This window comes from Gymnogyps californianus, chromosome 4 (assembly GCF_018139145.2).
Source record: "Gymnogyps californianus isolate 813 chromosome 4, ASM1813914v2, whole genome shotgun sequence".
In the NCBI taxonomy this organism is placed as follows: domain Eukaryota; kingdom Metazoa; phylum Chordata; class Aves; order Accipitriformes; family Cathartidae; genus Gymnogyps; species Gymnogyps californianus.
The window spans coordinates 47,848,189-47,861,090 of NC_059474.1; the positions used below are offsets into that span (position 1 = coordinate 47,848,189).

Here is a 12,902-nt window from a genome sequence, read left to right on the forward strand (position 1 = left end):
ACTTTGCGGTCAAAGTGTTGGACTGAGTCTCAGGAGACCTGGAGTCTTGGCTGGGCCACAGACTTCCTCTATGGACCTTGTATCTTTTTTCCTTCTTCTGTAAAACAGAGGTAAAAATATTGCCCTGTCACAAGATCTGGGGGGAAATATTTTTGATGGTAAGGAAGTAGTGGTTTTAATGGTAAGGAAAAAGGGTTCTATGGTAAATAACTGAACATGGAAGTAAACACAACTAAAGTTTGAAATTAGTAGTTTAATAAAGCATTTGTTCAACTCTATCACGTATTTTTACTTGGCCTGCTGCTGTGGCATGTAAAAATGAAGGCAGTGACCCTAATTTGAGTTTTGTATTAACTGTGTGGCTTAAAAGGAGGAAGACAGACAACTATTTTGCATCCCTAGTTAATGTTATTAATGAGTTTGCAACAGAACTGCCAACAGAACTGCAACTCTTTGTACTTTAATCACAGCTAGGGTACTTGCTCATGAAAATTTGCTACCTGGCAACTCTGTTCTTTTCTGTTCCTGGCTGATATTCCTGAATCAGAGCTAAAAATAAATCTACTTTTTTTCTTTCTTTCTTTTTTTCTTTCTTTCTTTCTTTCTTTCTTTCTTTCTTTCTTTCTTTTCTTTCTTTCTTTCTTTCTTTCTTTCTTTCTTTCTTTCTTTCTTTCTTTCTTTCTTTCTTTCTTTCTTTCTTTCTTTCTTTCTTTCTTTTCTTTCTTTCTTTCTTTCTTTCTTTCTTTCTTTCTTTCTTTCTTTCTTTTCTTTCTTTCTTTCTTTCTTTCTTTCTTTTCTTTCTTTCTTTCTTTCTTTCTTTCTTTCTTTCTTTCTTTCTTTCTTTCTTTCTTTCTTTCTTTCTTTCTTTTTTTCATTTTTCCTTCTGTTCTAAAAGACATCGTTTTACTTTCAAAGCTCAGCACCTTGGACTAGCCCTCATTGCACTTCATACTTCATCTTCATACTTGTAGAAATATAAATGATCTTAAGCGATGTGAAATCACTGCTACAGTATCTAGAACACAACAGCAATTTGGAGAGGAGAATTTCAGAGTATCAGGGAAATAAAGACACAAGTATGTCACAAACAAGGAATGGGTTTATTCTGTTTCAGATCTGTTTTGGGGGCATCTTGTTCGAGCAGGAAAACGTGATAATGTAATAATGGCAGTATGATGAGTATAACTGGTGGTGGTGGTAGCTCATTTTCTTCTTAGAAGTCAAATAAAGTCAGAACTGAATGGTATTTTTATGTGATGGTCTAGAATTATTTTAAAATTAGAGGAAAAGCAGTGGACTGCTATACCAGTGTAAATCCAGAGATTCCAGATGTGGATTGGCATAACAAGGTAGCTTTGAGAGACAGTCACTAAAAGCACAGTGAAGCTGAAGTCAGAGAGGAAGAGTGAGCTTTCTGGGATCGCTCAGGCCCTTGTTGAGAGTCCAAGGGTGCAGACAGACTGCAATCAGGAAACTAACATTAGCTCAGACAGGATGCATGAGTCAAGGATATTGAAAGGAGATGAAAAACGTGGTATTCGGGCATCTGCCACTCGCCAATTGCTGGGCACTATTTGTGGTTCATGCCGCTGATCGGAACATACTGGAAAAGAAACAAAAATAGTTTAAATTGGGTTAACAGCTAACATCTGTCATGTGACTTACTGAAAGAGAGAACTGTTTGGCTGCGAGGACATGACCGGAAGGGACAGTAAGGGAAAAGCTCATACTAGTATTTTTCTCTTTTTCAACACCCCCAGTCCCCCTGAATCTGTTCATCTCAGCTGATAAGCTTTACCAGCCTGAAATACTGAGTATAACCTGACAAGCAAAGCATGTGCGGTCCCAAAGCTGCAGGCTATGTTCTGCTGTTTTCTGTTATAATGGGTTGTCTTCTGAATTAACATCCAGAATCTGTAGGTATTCAAAACAGACATCATAACATGGCCCACTTGTATGGTTTCATTTAGGCTGGATTCAAAACAAAAGATCCTAGTGACCTTGCTCAGATCTAATAACAGTAATTCCTCTTTCAGATCATGCTTTGCTTTAGTTAACAACGCTTACAGGTATTTGTGTGGAGGGACGTAGTCAAATAGTTCAACAGTACAGAGCAGAAACTTTTTCATTTACCATATGCTGACCACTGCACGTTTAGGGTGAGCTTTAGACTGAAGTTATGTTAGTAGCTGGAGACTACTACTGAGACGTGAATCCATTCTGAGCAGTAGGTTCAGAGAAACACACGATATGTCTTGCTCTTGCTACTTTCCTGACTCCCAGATCTTTCTCTGAAATTTAGTACCAACTCTGACACATATTTTAATTGATTTTTTTTTTTTTAAATAATTTGACGGTCTGTATTTAAATACCCTTGTTTTCCTGTATTTCTGGGATCTGTCAGACAAGAAATCTGACTCTTCCTTTGTTATAGTGTTTCTGTACCAAGAATAAATTCATTGAATTTTTGCTTCTGACCTGTGTAAGCTGTTTTGGCATCTCTGGCATTTACCAGAAGCAAGGAGTTCTCAAACTTTGAGTGATTGTTTATTTCCGTGACTTGAATTCTCTTGGATATATTGGATAATTTTAGACAATGATAAGCTGACACTCTGAATACGCTGTGGCTTGTCTCTGTTATTGAAAAGACCTATGCAGTGGTGGAATAAGTTTTTTCTTGTGACTGAAATTTATTCTCTACAAAGACGACAGATTTCAGAAGTTTCCAAAATAGCTTGGAAAAACAGTGAAGTAAAACTACAAAGTAAAACTGTCAGTTATTTTAAGATCTACTGCATGCATTTGTCTAAAACCAGTCCTTGTGTTTGCCATCCAGAAATGCTCAGTTCCCTGGCTTATATTTTCTAAAACCTAAAGCTATTTATAGTTTGGACTCTGAATTGTAGCATTTGCTCCCGCTTTACCTTTTTCTTCCTTACAATAGAGTAAATAAAAGCACTGTTTGCATTTATTTGGCCAATAAGGCTTGATTCTGGAGGGTAGGATTGATTGACTGGATGTACATGGAGACTATTTGAATCCATTTATATATATTGTCTCAAATGTATAGGCGCTCAGTTTCTTAGAGCACTTTTGCCTATTGTTTATATAAAAAGGCTTATCTGACCTTCATGTTTACGTAGTATAATGGATTTGCCTTTCAAACACCGATCAGTGATGGAGGTTATCTTTGATCTCCCTAACTGTATCGTTATTTTTATCTTGTGAATGAATTCACCAGTTTTATTGATAAATTCCCCGACTGGGAACATCACATTAACACAGTTCAGGCATTGTTTTAACTGTCCATGTCATTAAGCCAAAAAAACCCTCACAAATATTGTTTAAAAAAAAAAACAAACCAAACCAAAACTGTGGAACTTTCAGCAGAATCACATTATTATGTTTATTTTATCTCAAAAGCAAAACCTAATAGTATATGTTTGTTGCTTATTGCACATCTCGAAGTATTTTCTTTGCCTTATAAGGCAGCTTTTACTCAATAACTGTCTGACACTTACTTTATTTAACTAGATTGGTGCAGCCAAAAGGTGTTGCCAAATTACAATTAGGGTATCTACTGTCCAGAATATTTATTGTAGTGCAGCTCAGTTACATGAAAAACAACTTTTAAATGATGTGACTGTTTTATAGTGCTGTTTTACATTTGGTAGTAGCAGTGTTTCTTTGAAGACTTCTAAGGTTTCCTTTTCTTTTTTTTTTTTTTTTAAAGCACCTGAACATCCAACCCTTCAAACAAATAAATACAGAAAATGTGCAAAACATTATCCCCTACAGTTCCTTCAATAACGTAGTAATTTGGGAGACACTTCAAGCTTCCGAAAGGCTTTCCGTCTGATTTCTAGGTATAGATACTTGTTGCTATATGCTGTAATTAATTTGCTAAATCTAAATATGTTTCAGAAGGACCCAGTCTTTGGCTATGTCAGGGTGGTGTCTGGTGCACGTGAGGCATGAAGACAGAAGCAATATATTCAGCTTAGCTGCTCATCCTTCCAGTCACTGAGAGCAGTTTGTTATGCTGTCTCCAACAGTGCAGTGGGCTGTGTACACCAGCTGACTATCAGTAGGCAGCAGCATTGGCTCTGTTTGCTTTTTTCATTCTGAATATTTTTCCACCCCCTATTTTAAAGAGTCCTATCTAGCAACTGAATGGAAATCTTATATTCTCTTAAATCCACATCTGACAGTTGGGTCATACTGACTTTTGTTTCAGAAGGTGAAAACACGCATAAGTAGGAGAGGAGAAGATCCAAAAGGAGGGTGAAATTCAGGACTCCCTACTCTTGCGGCAGAGTAAACTGATGTAATGCAATTCAGTAAGTGGTTATAGATGTTAGCCACCCTTGTCTTCAGTTAGTTCATGGCTAAAAATAGGAACTATGGCTGCTTCATGGTATTTCTGTGTAGACGATGTCCCCTTGGCTGACAAGCCCATGTATCTGCAGGGTCTGACCCTTGTTTGATATTAATGGACTCCTATGGTTTTCTGAATGACTACTGAAAAATCTCTTCCTGGAAATACCCCAATATGCATTAATATGACAGTGATGAGCACAGATTAAAGCTTGGAGGCAAATGTCAATGGTATCCTCAAGAAAAAGCCACCTGCAGATGATAATAGACTGTCTTTGGTTGGGCCTGAGACCACCCTCTCTCAAATCTACAGCCTGAGTTGTGGTCCATAGGGCTGTGCTAGAATTTGGGCCTAAGACTTTTAGTTACTAATCAAATGTGTTTTCTTTTGTATTACTGGTTTCTTTTTGCTCACCGTTTGCGTAGGGTACTTGTAAAAATTGTTTTGTGTTATATCTGTGAGCGGCTGTACTTCAAATTTTACTTTTGAACTGATACTGCTCTAGAAGCCCTTGGGATAATGAGCGGGTTGGGATTTTTTTTGTTTGTTTGTTTTGTTTCTTTTGTTTGGTTGGTTTGGTTTGTTTTCCTCCAGAGCTAAGAAAAGTACATTGCTGCTGCTAGTGCTATTATTACCACTCTTTAGTATACTATTCAACTCAAAATGTTTAAGGCTTATGTATTTAATAAGCATCATCTAAAAAGAAAAATAAATTTGGGACATGTTTCAGTGGATCTGTTCAGGTGTTTGGAGAGACCGCTCTGTATCAGCTGTTTCAGGTGATCATTAATATTTGTTTTATTTATTGTTATGGAGCCTTTCTCTCCCAGTCTCTGATTTAGAAATGCAATATCCATGTTTGCTTATTTTTGCTGTGAAAAATCTGAAGGTAATGGTTCTGGCAGACGGACTATGCAAAATATGAGAGTGAGTGCTTACAAAGGAAAAAAATAGGAACTGGATATTTGGATTCCAAAGCGCTACCGCAGTGATTAAAAAATAAAATACAAAACTCAAGCCCTTCATTTGATCTGAAACATGAATACAAGTTCATTTTGAGTTTACAAAGCTGAGAACACTGGCATCCTTCAAACCTCTTTGGAAAAGCAGCCAATTCAAACTTCCTGAGAGTGAAGTTTGTGGGAAGTGGCTTAACATATTAGAAAAGTGTTTTGAACTCCAAACAGAATAAGGTATTATGCTCAAAGATGATCCTTATGCTTAGCGAAGGAAACGACAAGTTGTGAAATATTTGGTGTATGGTTTGACTTATGCCACTGTTACAGCAATGCATGCAACTCTTCAAAATATTCTCTTTGGGGGAATGTCTCATTAAAAGAATTTTTTTTTTTTTTTTTTCCCCCCCTGCGCAAATAAGGAAATGGGTAAGAGCTTTCAAACATTGTAATCAAACATTCATCCTTATAGACTCTTTGGAACAAAGTAAACTTTAAAGATTAACCGGACCAAACTAAATTTGAAAAGAAAAAAACATACAACCATGTCGTTGGAACCTTACACAAAAGTACATAAAGGCCTACTGTATAAAATATGCTGTACAGCGACACGTAAGTTATGCAAAGCCAAAGAGCAGGGCAGGCCTGAAAAGTGATTTTTACCTCAGACAAGCATCAAGTTAGCAGTAGGAGTGCCATCAATCAGGTGAAATTCCATGTCGGAAGTGGAGCTTTGGATTCTGTCTGTGTTTCTGGTACACTGTAGCCCCAAATAGTGGTCGGGCTCAGAAAACTCAAATGGTGTTATATAGCCTTTGCCATCTTACAATCATTACTGTGTCACTCATGAATGTTGCAATCAAGTCAAGTCACCCCAAACAGCAAGAAAAGCTGGATTAAGGTCCCTTCCCTTTTTTAAATTTTGTACTACTTATTTTATTTTTTTTAATGTGGTTTTTAAAGGTTTGTCTTAGATTTCCAGTGGTATAAATTAGATGAGCAGTAGGTTGTAAACAGATATTCCGATCATGGAGGTGCTGCTGTTGAGCTGTAGGTGATACGCTCAGCTGTAGGTGTGATATGTTACTATACATTTCTGTATAAAGGCAGACTGCCTGCACATGATAAATCATTAAATATTTCCCCAACTTATGCTGAGTGAATGTATAGTTAAATCTCAGAAAAGATACAAATGTATCAAGTATAGATAATGTCTGTAATGTTAGAAAGAATATTTTATTTCAGTTTATTTCTGAATATAAATGAACCTTGAATTATAGGGTTCATTAGCAAAAGCTGATGTGTGTTGCTATGTGTTAATTTCTTCTTGAATGAAAGCTTTCAATCTGCCTTGAGTGTAGGGATGGTATGCCAGCAAGCCCCCAAGTCTGGGACTCTGGCTGTCCAGAAAAGAAAGCAGTGAAAGATGTAGAGAAAATAATAATTCTGTTTATGACTTCTTGAAGATCTGTCTGCTATCAGTTCTGTGTTATATCTGTTTCTTTTGCTTGCTGGTTCAGAAGGTGAATCTATCTCCCTAGTAGTGTGTTTGATATTTGAAGCTGCAAAAGACATTTTCTGAATCGCTTTTCATATCATGCATCTAGCTATAAAAGCATCTAAAAGTGATGGTTAGAAACAAGCATGTAATAAATGATAGGAATATTAATATTCAGAACCTATTATAGGTACCGTTGAAGTAGCTTTATGCATTGGCTGTATCAAAAGATATACCAGTAAAATTATGTAAGGAAATTCACATGCTTCAAGGTTTGTGAAGTTTTTTGGTTGGTTGATTGTTGTTTTTCAAATGTTATTTTCAGTAGTTAGGGGAGTTGTCTCTATTTTTATAAGTTTTCTAGACCCCGCAAGATGTAGCAGTTTTCTCAGTAAATATAAAAGACAGTGGGAAACAAAATTGTAATACACTTCCTGTTATCCACAGGTAACAACGGACTTTCAGGTAGTAGCAGAGAGATACCAATTTCTCAGATAACTAAATGAAAAAAGAACTCTACTACAGTGAATGAGAACTAAATTCTCTGCTAGAGTGGGGAACAAGACGTAAGCAGCCTGTTAAATGCAACCATTTCTTGCCTTCCATATTGGTTTTGTTCAGAAGCAAATCTCTGCAACAGTTTTGATTTCTGATTTCACTAAATCTAGGCGATGAAACCTCAATTCTTGCTCATTTCTGCATTCAGAGCTATTCAAGAGAGTGATTTTTAATCCCCCCCCCCTTTGTTGCTTTCACCATCTTCGCTGGAAATGCAATGCCATTGCATGGACAGAAATCAGATAATAGTGTTTTGTACTCTGATATTTAATGGATGCAAAGGGAAGATTTACCACTGTTTTTATAACTCTTTCTACAAAAGTTCTTGAAACGAGAAAGCCCTTTCCAGCACCTCCTCTACTGAAAGCAATGTGAGTATGTTCTGTTGCTTTTCAAGTAACAGAATTTATGAGGCTTTGAATGTGGTGAGGCTTTATTGGAATGACATCAAAGGGTTCTGTGACTTTGTTTTCCATCCGTGGTGTAAAGGCTCTTTATGGCCATGGAGCAAGGGACTGTAGCACTCCCATACTGTATCAGTATATCAGTAATGCACTTCATTGGGTTCCTAGAATTACTTAATTGTGATCTGAAATTACAGTTTAACAGGGTTCAGAAATCTATTGTGAGGGTCTCATCAACACGCACTAGATTGGCTTAGTTGTCTGTTGTTTGACTGATTTCTTAATAGGGAAGAAACTACACCAAAATCAAGACTTCTGCAAAATTAGATGTTCATTTTGGCTGGAGCCACAAGTGAGTGCAGAAATTCAACTGACAGCTGACGAAGACTTTCAGAAGCACCAGAATAAAATCCAAATGGATTTTCTAACTTGCTGTTCTAGGTTTTAGAAAATGCATATGGCAATAGGACTTGTGCGTATTGAACGGGATGCTTGTTCTTCCTCCTCTACTTATACCAAGGGGCACAATGTTTAAGACCTTCTGTAAGATGTGGTAGATGCAGCTTCACGTACTCTTCTCCTCAAGATCTTTCACATCAGGGAAATAGCTTAATGTTTGTGCTGTTAGAGACTAAACGTTTTTCAGTATCTTCTTTTCAGATCCTTTTTTTCAGTATCTCCTTCCCCCCCGCCCCCAGTATTTTTTCAGTGATGAGGGAAATGGATCTTGGGATTTGTATGTGCATGTGGTAACTATTAACCCAGTGCATTCTTAATGCCTCAGGAGCAGTGAACTGGTCTGTTCTAGCCTATGCCTATACCTCCCGGAAAAGTATGACTTCCCATGGAACTAATTCAGCCTTTCAGAAAATTAACTGTGAATTCAAAGACTGAGTAAGAATCCAGTAATTCAAAATTATAAGGATCTGAGCAAAAGCTGGTTGTGTGGGTGAGGTATGAGGCTTCGTTTGATGTGTTTCCATCTTCCCTGCCTGGATGTGTCTGGCACCAAATACGCTTTCTGTGCCACACTTCAATCTCTCTTTCCAGCCCTGAAAGTCACTGTTACTTGCCTGCTCATGCCTGCCTGACCAGTGGTTGCTGTATAAGAGGAAGACCCTAAGGTTGCTGGTAGCAAATCTTGCCTTCTTTTCTGCCAGCTAGGAGGACTGGGAAGGAAGACGCTAAACTGACATCCTTCCTTGGGCGTTGTAGCTTTAGCCAGCTCTACAACAAAGACTTAACAGTTGCATACTGGTCACCAAATGCAGTTTGTAATTTCAGTTTGGGCACTCAGGCTTCCGTCACCAAAATCTGTCCTATTATATGCTGCGAAGTAAAAGTTCAGGGTTTGCATTTGTAGCCAAAACCAACAAATGAGATGATAGGAAATGGCCAAGGAAAGAACAACAGGAAAAGAGAACGTTGTTTTTGGTAAAAGCTATGTGTTTGAATGCAGTCTTTCACTATGAGAATAATAATGAAACATTTATAATCCTATCTGACACATGTTCACGTAGTGGGAAGGGTATTTTTCTGTCTAAGAAGGTGAGAGGAGAGACAGAAATTAGTAACACTTGTAAAAAGTATATCAGTAAGTAGGTGCATTTTTTTTAAATCTATCTGCTAGCATGTGAAACCATTCTGTGTATGTGTATTCTAATGAGAAGTATTATCCATATATATCTCAATATTAGAAGTGACATTCTGTTCTCTTATACATCACATCTTAACATTATTTTGTGGTGGGTTGCTAAAAGGTAAATTAAAAACAACTGTAAGTGTAGCATATGCCTAATTTATTATGTTATTAATTTCTGAGAGATTATAGACATTTTTACTATATTCGCATACTCCCTCAGGGAGGTCATTCTTTTCCCATAGTCTAATTATTTTCCTATGTGCGTGATCTCTTGGTCTTCACTTCTCATGGGGCATGCTAATGCAACGCAGGAGGTTCTCAGCTTGACAAGGAGCAGCCCTTTCTCATTGTGTGGCTTTCCAACTGAACTTAGAAGAAACAGTGACTCTTTTCAGCCATTTGTAATGAAGCTTGGGGTGGAGGGAAGCTACAGATGATGAGAGCACCTTGCAAATTAGCTATCCTGAGATGCACATCTTACGTGATATGCTGTGGTATGGCAGATGTTCAATAATACTACTGCTTCATTTTTTCTTCCATATAAATACTGTTTTTAACAACACAATACTTCAAAAATGAAATCATCACCATTTACTCTGTAGCACTACACTGAAAGAAGCCACAGGTCATCAGAGCAACAGTTACGTGAATGGCTAGAGGCTTTAGAGCAAGGTCTGAGGTCTCTAGCTCATGGAAACATTCCCTATCAGTTTCCAGAAAAAAAACTTTGTGTTTTACATGTAGATTAAAGCTTCAGCACAAACTTCATTTCAGTTTCTTTCTGCCATTTTTACTGTGTCAGTTGCAATACCAATGATGACATTTAATTTTTTATATTGTACAGCAGAAGATAGCTAAGCAGGTGCAGTACTATACAGTAACAAATGGTCTTCTCATAAATTTGTTCTCCATGCTTCTAAAGAACATCATGAAAATAATTCTGTTGATGATGACAGAGTAGTGATGTCACTGGCAATGTTTTGATGGAGAAACCTTCTCATATTTATTTATTTATTTACTTATTCTTTCTCTCGCTTTTATTCTGCATACAAAGGAAGAAAGATTTTATTTGAAAAAAGATCTAGTGCTGAAAGCAGTAAGTAGAATATATTTCCCCTCAAATGAAACATTTATTTAGTGGTTTCCATGGGGTCGAGTTTTTTAGTCTAATATTCTCCTGCTGGTGTAATGTGTATAGTCAAAGCTCTTGTTTATCCTTGCTTTTTGACTGTGGAGCACCCAGTGTTGAGAAAGGTGCACCAAAACAGATTTCTACTTTTTTTCATAGTCCCATAACAGAGAGGTGTTCTACTTAACCTGCTCAAAGCCACAAAACCTCTCAAAGGGAAAAGTGTCTGCTTACCACAGCCAGTGTGTACACAAGTACTGGCTGTGACTTCCTCTACTCTGCTTTCTTTTCTAATTATATTAGTTTTCTTGGCTTGGCCTTCCCTTATGTTATGAGCTTTGTTACAGAGGGAGATATTTTAAGAAATAAACCCTCCCAAATAACATCAGTTCCCAACAACCCTAGTGAGGCTGAGTGGGAAAGGACAATGCAGTGCCAACACAAATATCGTTTGAAAGGATGGGACTCACAAAGGACTGAAATATCAGTCTGTAGCAAGACTTATAAACCAAATTTTTATGCAATCATTTCTTTTGGTACTACATTTTAAGTATAATCCCTAAGGGCTAAGCTTCCTCTACCTTTAGTCTCATTTGAATAAACTGGGCTTTGTATTTCAATATCAGTGTGGATATTTAAAAAAAACCCAAACAACTATTGTTCGTTACAATAATTACCCACTTGCAACTGCTCCAGTTTTATCCTTTCAATGAATAAAGTAAAGCTGGAGCTTTTTCATTTCTCCCACTTCAGAGAGTGGATGAGCAAAGCTCATTTTAGTGGCAAGCCAAAGAAAGGAGTAGACCCCAGGTTGACGTTACAGCATAGAGGGCCAGAGCATTCAACAGTAAACACACATAAATGTATAGCGCCAGGAAAGATGCAAGTGCGAGCTAAGATATTATGGATACCAGTCTGGGCTCCTCCTGTTAAATTGATATTGGATAAAATATTCTCCCGAGTGACTATGTCACTCACAAAGTTGTTCATTCTCTCTTTTTCCTTGTTCAGCCCATCCTTTTTGAAGAGAAGTATACATAAGCCAAAGCCCATAATTTGCCTACATTTCAATGTGCGAAATACTATTTATAGGTTCTGCTAATTTGGCTTTGTTTATTTAAAAACAAAAAGTAACATCAGGTTTGTGTTTTGTAGCATTGCCCAGAGTTGTGTGTATATGTAACCAACAACCATAATTAAATAATGAAGGAAATGCTGCATGCAGTGTTAGTTGATGCATGGTAGTTATTATGCAAAGTCTACAGTACATATTTCTGCAGGTTCTTTTCTTAGAGGCTCATAACACACTGGATCAGTTCGATTTTTCTTTTTAAAAGTAATTTTCTACTTAATTTTTCAGTTCCACTGCTCTTTTTTTATATAAAAAATGTTTTAAGCTTCTCAGCTGCATACAGGAGCTTTCCATTAACAAAACGTGTTATAATAACCAATGTAAAAGCCTTTATCCTGATTTCTCTTTTTTTCTGCTGCTAATGATTCTAAGCCATAATACTTAGATGCGTAATAAAATGAACTAGGGCATGTGAATGAATGCAGTTTCCTAAAATATTGCTTGAGTAAGAAATGCCTTTAACAGTTTTCTCTGACTAGGAAAAAGACGAGAGGATTTATAATGTTTAAACTTGAAAATGAGACCTGATTTTCATATTGTACTAGTAGAATGCTGATGCTTTAATCATAGTGAAGCAAACAAATCGAGAAATCATTTGAGTGGATGTCGATGTGCAACTTATTGTGTCTGCAGGCTGCAGAAAAAAGTTATATACAGAAAGGGATTTAGATGTATCAGTACATACCTTCAGGGCCTGAAATTATACTTAACTACTCTCTAGTGTCAGAGGGCCCAAGTTCCTGCCTGTGTCCGTCACCAACCTGCTCAGCTGCCCTCCACCACCCACCAGCAGAGATGTGTATTTCTCAGGCCAAATCCACATGGCAGCAGTGGCCTGAGACTAGTACATGGGTCCTGTTTGTCTCTAGTGGATACCTTAGCTCTGTGTGACTGACTTAAACTCTTCAGTAATTAGTTGTGTGCAGGTGTTTTATGTAAGACTGAAGACAGCTGACAAGAGGGAGGTAGCTCAGGCATCTTCAGAGGGGGAAGGAGAAGAGACCCTATTCCCAAGTTAGGGGACCTGATAGCTGTATTCATTTCAAATGATTTTTTGGGACAGGATTTCTAGAAGGATTATACTTGCCAGTGACTGTGAAATACTCAGACTCTCCAAGCATTATAGTTATCCAGCTTTTCAATCCAAAAATCTTGCCCCTTCTGGTCTTCTGAAAGCTTAGACCGTGGCAGACAGATCATAAAAT

The 12,902-nt window shown here is 37.4% G+C and overlaps 1 long non-coding RNA gene across 1 annotated transcript in view; it reads right to left on the reverse strand.

Annotated features, from left to right (window-relative positions):
• Positions 1 to 1,106: 1,106 nt before the first annotated feature.
• Positions 1,107 to 12,902, reverse strand: part of LOC127015850 (uncharacterized) — a 220,864-nt gene continuing 209,068 nt past the window's right edge. Inside the window, exon 9 of the long non-coding RNA XR_007766390.1 lies at positions 1,107 to 1,603. This is a non-coding gene — a long non-coding RNA (uncharacterized LOC127015850). The remainder of the gene's footprint in view (positions 1,604 to 12,902) is intronic.